Source organism: Oryctolagus cuniculus, chromosome 20, assembly GCF_051225735.1.
Source record: "Oryctolagus cuniculus isolate XC-2025 breed Fujian yellow rabbit chromosome 20, ASM5122573v1, whole genome shotgun sequence".
Classification (NCBI taxonomy): Eukaryota; Metazoa; Chordata; class Mammalia; order Lagomorpha; family Leporidae; genus Oryctolagus; species Oryctolagus cuniculus.
Genome location: NC_142886.1, coordinates 20,421,456 through 20,430,995, shown reverse-complemented (window position 1 = coordinate 20,430,995; position 9,540 = coordinate 20,421,456). Strand labels below are relative to the sequence as shown.

The 9,540-nt window shown below is 46.5% G+C and overlaps 1 protein-coding gene across 1 annotated transcript in view; it reads left to right on the top strand.

Moving 5' to 3' along the window:
- COX16 (cytochrome c oxidase assembly factor COX16) overlaps positions 1-8,615 on the top strand; it is a 64,027-nt gene extending 55,412 nt beyond the window's left edge. The window contains exon 7 of the transcript XR_016226536.1: positions 6,356-8,615. The gene's annotated coding sequence lies outside the window, so the exon portion shown is untranslated. The remainder of the gene's footprint in view (positions 1-6,355) is intronic.
- The last annotated feature ends 925 nt before the right edge of the window (positions 8,616-9,540 follow it).

The following is a 9,540-nucleotide window of genomic DNA, read 5'->3' as shown; positions in this document are numbered from 1 at the left end:
GTTATTAATTCAATTCAATTCCAATTAAAACACTAGTAGCAGTTTTGCCGATATTAAAAGCTAATTCTAAAATGTCTAGGGAAGAACAAAGGGCCAAGAACAGCCAAGATGCTCTTGAGGAAAATTGTCTTTTTTTTAAGATTTATTTATTTATTTTTTATTTATTTATGTATTTATTTTAGAAAAGCAGAGTTACAGAGAGAGAGAGAGAGAGAATCTTCCATCCTCTAGTTCACTCCCCAGATGGCGGCAATGTCCTGCACTGGACTAGGCTGAAGCCAGGAGCCTGGACCTCCATTCAAGTCTCCCATGCGGGTGCAGGGGCACAAGCACTTGGGCCATCCTCCACTGCTTTCCCAGGCCATAGCAGAGAGCTGGATCAGAAGTGGAGCAGCCAGGACTCAGAACGTCTGTATGGTATGCCAGCGTCACATGCAGAGCTTAGCACACTGCACCACAATGCTGGCCCCCAAGGAAAAATTTCCAGATGGAAGGAATATCTGCCAGATATGGAATGTCTTTGTTTCCCTCCAGTAATTAGGGATGGTGCGCTATTGGTGGTGATGCAGACCATCTACAATAAAACGAAAGCGTGGAAAGAGCCTCAGTATTGAAGTTTGGTATGTAATAGCATTGGCCGAGCAGATAAATAGCAATAAAGGATTCCTTGTTTTTTCAGTAAATGATGCAGAGATAATTGGTTCTCTACACGAGTACAATGCAATTATACTTCACATTGTGCACAAAAAAATTAATATCTAATGAATGGATCAAGAATCTAGATGTCAGGGCTGGTGCTGTGGCACAGCAGGTTAAGCCACCGTCTGCAATGCTGGCATCCCATGTGGGTGCTACTTAGAGTCCTGGCTGTGCCACTTCCGATCCAGCTCCCTGCTAATGTGTCTGGGAACGCAGTAAAGGATGCCCCAAATGCATGGGTCCCGGTACCCACCCACAAGAAGCTCCTGGCTCCTGGCTTCAGCCTGGCCAGGCCCTGGCTGTTGCAGCCATTTGGGGAGTGGAACAGTGGATGGAAGACCTCTGTAACCCTACCTTTAAAATAAATAAATAAAATAATTTTTAAGAAAAATGTAAATGTTTAAGGGAACACTATAAAGGTTCTCAAAGACAGTATCAGAGAGAGCCTTACGCTCCTCTCCTACCTGCGGGCCCAGGGTGCGTGCTGGGCCCTCTGCGACCCCCAGCATGCCCTTCAGATGTTAGCAGGTGTGTTACCTCCTCAGAGAGGCCTTCCTGGGTTAGCCAGGCTCAATCAGATTCCCCCGTGGCAAATGCTCAAAAGTCACCGAGGCTCGTCCTTTGAGACACTCTTTACAATAAAGTGAACGCTTTGTAAATGTGCAGCTGGATGCATTTTTACGAAGGTAAACGGCTGTGAAGCACCCCAGATCATGTCCCAGAGCAGGTTTCCCCATGTTTAATTATCCGACTTTCCCTGTTCTCAAACAGAAGGGGAAGCAGTGAGCACTAGATGGAAGCTTTTGCTACTTTGTCCTGGGGCGCAGCAGAGAGGGGAGGTCTATTTCTATCACTGGAGGTGACTTCTAGTTAAAAATCATGTCACTTTCTGGGCTATTTATCCTCTCTCTGGCCAGCGCCGCAGTTCACTAGGCTAATCCTCCACCTGCGGTGCCGGCACCCCAGGTTCTAGTCCCGGTTGGGGCGCCGGTTCTGTCCTGGTTGCTCCTCTTCCAGTCCATCTCTCTGCTGTGGCCTGGGAGTGCAGTGGAGGATGGCCCAAGTGCTTGGGCCCTGCACCCCATGGGAGACCAGGAGAAGCACCTGGCTCCTGCCTTCGGATCGGCACAGCGATGGCCATGGTGGCCATTTAGGGGTGAACCAACGGAAGGAAGACCTTTCTCTCTGTCTCTCTCTGTCTCTCTGTCTCTCTCTCTCTCACTGTCTAACTCTGCCTGTCAAAAAAAAATTATGTCACTTTCTGGGCTATTTATCCTCTCTCTCTCTCTCTCTCTCTCTCTCTCTCTCTCTCATTCTGATTTTAACATTGTAAGTTTTTAATATATTCTCAGATATGATTCTGAAGGTACCTTCCTCCACACAATTTTTCATTGCTATCATTTTTTTTCTTTTGAGAATAGTTTTACTTCTAGAGGATTTTCAGAATAACTTATCAAGTAGCCATGAAACATACTGGGAACAGCCACACTTTGAGTTTGTTCAAGTGTTTCATTCATTTCCTCGGTAGCAGAAAGCACTGTGTGAATTCCGGCGACTGTACTATGGATTAAACTGATGTATGGAATTGATGATGTACTGATTGAGGGTCATAAAGTCTTCTCACTCAGTGGCTTTCCACCTTCCCTTCCCCGTTTCCTGGGGCTAGATGGAGGTGGAAACAAGCCCTGACATCTTTGGAAGCCACGAGCTGAAGATAGAGGAGCCACAGATGTTAGCATCCTGGCCCCTGAATCCCATGTGAAGGAGAGGAGCTCACTGCTCTTAAATACTCATTTTGACTTTGTGTGGGGGAGAAATACACTTTTGCTGGGCTAGGCCACTGGAGTGTTGAGGCTGTGTGCCCTAACAGCTAGCCTGATCTGACCAGTACGCCTTTGAGGAAGGTCTCTGGATCTCTTCATTGGAGAAACCACACTATTTTCTCTTTAATTACATATTAATTCTCATCAAACACCGTATTGATTGTCTAACATAGAACAATGCCGGAGTTAACATCACTGCAGTACTGCCATTCAGCGAGGGCCACTTCTGACATCGGATTTCTATCTTTCCAGTTTTCCATCAGTGATTACACAGTCTCTGGCTTTGTCACAGCGTGATCAAAAAAAAAAAAATCGGTTTACATTTTCCAAGTTCCCTCTTGTCCATGCAGTAGAGTCGCCAGACTTAACCCACAAAAACACAGGATCCCCAGTTCAACCTGAATTTCAAATAGTGAATAATTTTTAGTGTAAATGCATTCCACACACTATGTGAGAAGTGCTTGTGTTTTAAAAATTGTGCGAGGACTTGTTACGGTGTCCCAGTGCAGCAGTGGGCGCTGGCCGGGAGCTCGCTCTGTCCTCTGGACCTTCACCTCCAGTTTGCCCGGGGGCCCCTTCTCTGGGCAGCCTCACTCAGGACATTGCCCGAGCATGCCACCGTGGTTAAGAACGCGGTCTGGAACCACACTGGGCTTTCTTCCCAGCTCTGCTACTTTCCGGCCCTGGAACCTGAGACAAATTAATCAGCCTCTGTGTCTAGGTCTCTTTTATTTTCTACATGGGAGCAAATAGCGGTATCTGCTTCATAGAATATGTGAACGTCTAAAGGAACGATGCAGGCAAAGCCCTTGGCTCACGCCTTGGCACGTGTGAGTGGTCCTTGTTGTGTAACCACTGGCTGCCATGGCGTCAGCACTTCAGTTTGCATCCCTTGCTCTGGAGGATACTCCATTCCTCCAGCCCCAAAGCTAGGGCCTGAGCCAGACAATTAGATTCGATCACAATGGTCCAGCAGCTGTGCCTTCGGGGCTTCTCTGTCCTAAGTAATTCCACACATGGACATCAATCATCCAGCCCCCGCTGAGCTAAAACACGGCCTGTCCTGCTACTTTTTATAGACTCTATTCATAAGGGAAGATCCTGTCTTGTGTCCTTGCTGCAGTTTTCAGTTCCTCCGTGCCAGATATCCTGCCCATAATTAATCAAAAAAACCAAAAAACAAAAAACACCAATAACTTCACCAAAACAAGCAACCCCTTGGCAAGGTAGTTTCTCGGAATTCGCACAGGTAACACAACATTCTTTCTGTTTTCTTTTTTTTTTAAAGATTTATTTATTTATTTGAAAAGCAGAGTTACAGAGAGGCAGAGGCAGAGAGAAAGTAAGAGAGAGAGAGAGAGAGGTCTTCCATCCACTGGTTCACTCCCCAGTTGGCTGCAACGGCTGGAGCTGAGCCGATCCGAAGCCAGGAGCCAGGAGCTTCTTCCAGGTCTCCCACTTCGGTGCAGGGGCCCAAAGACTTGGGCCATCTTCTTCTGCTTTGCCAGGCCACAGCAAGGAGCTGGATAGGAAGTAGAGCAGCCAGGACTTGAACCAGCGCCCATACGGGATGCCGGCACCGCAGGCAGCGGCTTTACCGGCTACAGCCCCTATCTACAGCTCTTTGAGAAGCCTTGTTCATGAGTCTAATTCTTTTATTTTCTGTAGGTTATTGTCAAAAAAATATAAGAACTAGTACCAATATAGTTTATGCTTGACAGCAACAACAACAAAAACAGAGAAAGGTGTATTACGTGACTTGTTCTCAGGGTATGGTGAGGTATAGATTCTGGTTGGTTCTTTCTGCCCGCTCTGTGATGCCAGTGTGTCCATCATCTGGAGGGACCACCTTCCACCAGGTGAAGCATAAGTGCAAGTTGTTCCCCTCTGGTCAACTCTTGAAATGAATTTGTCGGTCTGAAGCTTGGCAGTTCCTACATGATGAGGCTGCCCTTCAGAAAAACGACCTTTCACCTCATCGGCCACGCCAGGCATGCAGGCATCAGCACAGGTTCGCCTGCCAGAAAGAGTGCCTGAAACTACAAGAACGTTTCTTTTTTCAAAGAAAGATTCCAAAGCAGTAGTTCAGAGTTAATCAGAAACTAAAAAATGTGATCAAGGGTCCTGATACTTTTCATCCTTCAACTCCAGTATTCTCAGTATGCTGGTTTCTCATTTGTACAGTTGTTGCCTCATTGTCACAATATGGCTGCCACAGCTCCTGGCATTAGGTTTTCACATATCATTCCAAAATGAGAAAAAGAGTGGCAAATGGCAAACATCTTTCTGTTCATTAAGAAGGAAACTTTGCCGAGGTTTTCTCCCATGCCCATGGTAGGAAAGAAATCACTGGCCACTGTCACTTTAAGACAGGCTGGGACGTGGCCGTTTGGCAAAGGGAATTAAGATTCCCATGATTGCTTAGACCAGTAACAGTTTATGTTTTTTCAGCCTGTTTATTCCCACCTTTTTGGTGTCTTTTTTGATATCTCACACCACAGCACAGGCCCTGATTTCTCATTCTCACTATGTCCAAGGGGAAATGGGGACTAGCCTGTAAAGCCACCGCCTGCAGCACCTGCATCCCATACGGGTGCCAGTTCTAGTCCCAGCTGCTCCACTTCCAATCCAGCTCCCTGCTAATGCGCCTGGGAAAGCAGCGGGAAATGGACGAAGTGCTTGGGCTCCTGGCTCCGGCCTCACCTAGCTCTAGCTGTTGCAATCATTTGGGAACTGAACCAGTGGATGAAAGATCTCCTCTCCCTCTTTCTCTGTAACTCTGCCTTTCAGATAAAATAAATAAACAAGGAGAGTGAGAGAGAGAGAGAGAGAGAGAGAGAGAGGGCAGGAGTGGAAATGGCTGTTAGGCAGCTAAACTGCCTGCTGCTCATGTGCTATTTCCTATTGTCTTCTGAAAACCATGGTCAAGTTGCCCCCTCCACATGCTGACTGAGCTACAAGGGTGGCTGGGGTCTGTGCATTTAGCTTTGGTTACAGAATGAATAAGATGACAAAGACACAATGACCGCAGGAATACAGAAGCTTATTAAAAGGCTCTGTACAGCCTGGCTCATCATGAACACTATGAAGAGGCCCAGCCTGAGCAAAGTAACCTCCGCCTGTGGCGCCGGCATCCCATAAGGGCACTGGTTCACATGCACCCGCGTGGGAGACCCGGAAGAAGTTCCTGGCTTCTGGCTTCAGATTGGCACAGCTCTGATTGTTGCGACCATTTGGGGAGTGAACCAGCAGATGGAAGGCACCTCTCTCTCTTTCTCTCTCTCTTCCTCTCTGCCTCTCTCTCTCTCTCCCTCCCTCGCTCTGTCTGTAACTCTGTCTCTCAAATAAATACATTAAAAAGAAAAAGTGTAAATCTTTGACGCTTCATTGTGAAGGCAGCTCCCCTATCTCGTACGACAAAGCATCAGACAATGTCTCAAGTTAAAAAGGCTAACTTACGAGGACAATGGTCAGGATGTGGGTGCCACGATGGGCAGGCACAATGGTTTTGGAATGCATTTGCATGTGTGTGTGCGTGTGTGTGTGTGCATGCGTGTATATGTGCATTTGTGCGTGTGTGTGCGTGCATGTGTGTGTGTGTGTGTGTTCCTCAGCATGTGCTAGGCATTGTCTGGCTGACAGCTCTACACCAAATAAAATAACTTGTTCTGAAAACCAGTCCCCTGGTCTCTTGAGTCTTCCCTACACTCTCTCTTATGAATTAGGGAATAGCGGTGGTGGTGGTGGGGTGTCAGGAAACTCCCAGGAGCACCACACTGGAACCCTGCCCCAACAGTCTCTTCTCTTACCTCTTGGATTCTCTGCTTCCTTAGGATGCCCCGGGACTTCTGACACAAGACACTGTCCATTTTGGCCTCATGCTGCTTACCATTCAAACAACAGTGACTGGCTACCCGCTGGGCTTTCTTGGAAACAGACATTTCCATGGTCCCTGAGCCTGTGGCCCTCCAAACTCAGCCACCACTGTGCTTGGGGTCATAGAAGAAGCACACCACAAGCTCGGCATGGCCACCAAGGCCTCCTTAAGAGAGGATGGAACAGGATGGGTGACTTCCTCTGCACCTTGCCAGTGGCCAGGGCACTGGGGGAGATCACCCTTCTCCAGCCCCCTAGACCTCCTGGGGAGCTCCTTGGGGTTCACTGAGTGAGCAATCATGGGGTGCTTGGACAGGAAATGCACTGTTCAGCATCGTGCAGGAGGGAGCGTAATGTCATGTTGCTCTTTTCCATCCCAAGCCAGAGTGGGACCCCCAAAACAACACATTTGACCAAACTCCAGTCAGTCATCTTAGCTCTGGCTGCCCTGGTCAACAAATGGTCCCATCTTCATGCTTATGGGACCGTTTTGAGTCATTTCCTAAATAACGTCCCCTTTAAGGTAAGAACACTCACAGATACCCAAGACACAAATCTAAATCACACATGTCTTCACCTGTGCCAAGACCACCATACAAGACCTTGCCAGACACACCTGTTTCCTTCAGAATTCCAGAGACCACTGAGAAACTCTCTTCACTTCAGAGAGTACACAATGCTGAGCTCTTGAAAAAAGATATGGTAGAACTCTCATGTCTGTGGTAGATCCCCAGTGACCGCTTTAACTCAAAGACACTCTGGTTTCCCTTTGCACATTCTGGTCCAACAAGTAAACTCCCAAATAAGCTTCTGTTTGGCCCCCGGTCTTAACCTACCTTTACAAATTTTCAGTCTTATCCCCACCCTACAAGGGCAGGAAACCAGAATTAAGGTCACATATACTCCATAGGAACCCTAAACATAGCTATTCCACAGGCCAGGCAACGGCTCATCTGATAGGGGACCCATTGAAGACCAAACTTCCACCAGAAAAGCAAACGAATACACACACCCTGTCAGATGCAGCTACACGCCATTCTGTCGACGGCGGGTCTCATTACCACGGGGTTGGGCACTTCCACTGGTGCACAGTCAGGAGGCCCACATCCACTGAAGAGGCTTCCCACTGAAAAAGGACTCTAGTCCCACATCCCGGATGACTTCCACCTGACCCAAACTCTCACTGCTGGAGAAGACACTGCCCTGGAACTCAGCCCAACCCTTACCTCGCTGTTGGAGAAGACTTCGCCTACTGGGCCAGAGGCAACTTCACTTCTTACACCAAAACCTCCACCCAGTGATGCCCACGAACTGCTTCTCCTATGGCACAAAATGGACACAAAACAGGCTTTTCTGCTTTTCTTCCTCAACCTGCTCTCTCTTAGGCCATGTTCCTGGTGAACTTCTTGCTCTCCTCAAATGTACACCCGCTCCCGCAATCTTCCATGCCTAAAGGAAACTCTGGTCCAGGTGGTGGAGGATATTATAGTTAACAGAGATTATTGCTTTCCCTGGGAGGGGGGCACTCAACGCTTTCACCCCCCAGAGAGAGGACAGCCACTCCCTGATGCTTTCTCCTGTTATCAACCTCAGCTTTCTACTGTGACCTCCTGCGTGTGGCTTTGAACATGAAACCATAAACATTCTTTCTCCTGATGACCAGAATCTCCAGAACTCAAACTACAACTGGCTTGCATTTAAGATATGGTGCTTAGGCACCAAGGGGTGAGTTAGAGTGAATTCTTACAGTTTTATGTTGCCTTGGAATCACTTTTGAGTGTAAGTTGGACGTTCTCAAAGCAGAAGAGCTCAGTTACCCTAATCACAATTTCCATCTCTATACCGCCTCCAGCTTCCTCAGTTTGGTCAACCCATCTACTTACCTTATGCAAGTGCTTCCTGGGGACCCTCCTCCTGTGGGATATCCAGATGCTACGTACCTGACTTGACTCACTTGCTTTGAAACCAGGGATGAATTGTGAAGCTTTGGGGCACCTTGAAGTCACAGAGTGACTCTGTGAAACGTGCCTGCTTGCTCTACGTACACCAAGTAAAAACTTGGTTGGGTTACTTCCTGGACTCCAACAAAAGCTTTAGTGCCACAGGTCCTTCCCTACCGGTTGAGTATGCTGCTTTTCTGGTCTTCTCGCCAGCCCTTGTGGACACTCTCTTCCTCTTGGACCTGTGAGTAATAAAATGCTCCTGTGATTCCCCGCGTTCTGGTTTGCTGTTGCCTCTGTGTATCTCTTGTCCAACACACTGGGCCCGACTCTTTCCTGCTCTGGGATCTCCTGGAGCATGGCTGTCTTGGCTCATGGCCATTCGCAAGCAAGAGACCCCCAGACCCGCTTAGAAAGAAATCACATCAGTCATACTAAAGTCAGTAACAAGAAAAATATGCCTACTATTTCTTTCATTACTCAAACCATCAGTATAAACATTGGTATACCACCACTTATTTTCAGATTACAGGATTATTGTTCTAAAAGAGCAGTAAAAAGTATATAGAACAAATAAGCAAAAAGAGGGAGAAAGAAAGCAGTAAAAAAAAATCAGATGAACTCAAAGAAAGGACATAAGTGCACAAAAAAGAGTAAGTTAGGAAGAACAAATAGTAAGCAAAGATAGATGACAGAATTGATCCAAATATATCTACAATTATATTAAATACAAACTAAGTCCATGCAAAATAGTATCAGACCAGGCTTCAAAAACAAAAAAAAAGCAAAACTATGCACTATTTGTATGGGACACCATCTGTATAAGAAAAAAGAAATGTTGAAAATGAAAGGATAGAAAAAGGCCATAGAAACTCTAACCAAAAGATGAAAGATGTAGCTACATTAATATTGGGAAAATATTTGAAAAGAAAGAAGCATTGCTAGGAAAAGTAGTTCCAAATAGGTAATGTACCCAATGACATAGTCTCAAAATATAAATTGCACAAATTATCACACCCTAACCCACATTCTTGGTGAGATATTTTCACATATTTATCTCAAAAACTAAAAAAAAAAAGAAATAAAATGTAAATAGACTTGGATAACACAATTAACAATAACCTAACTGAAATACAGAACATGTTATCCAACTGTTGCAGAATATACATTTTTCTTCCCAAGGGCATATGGGACATATGGCC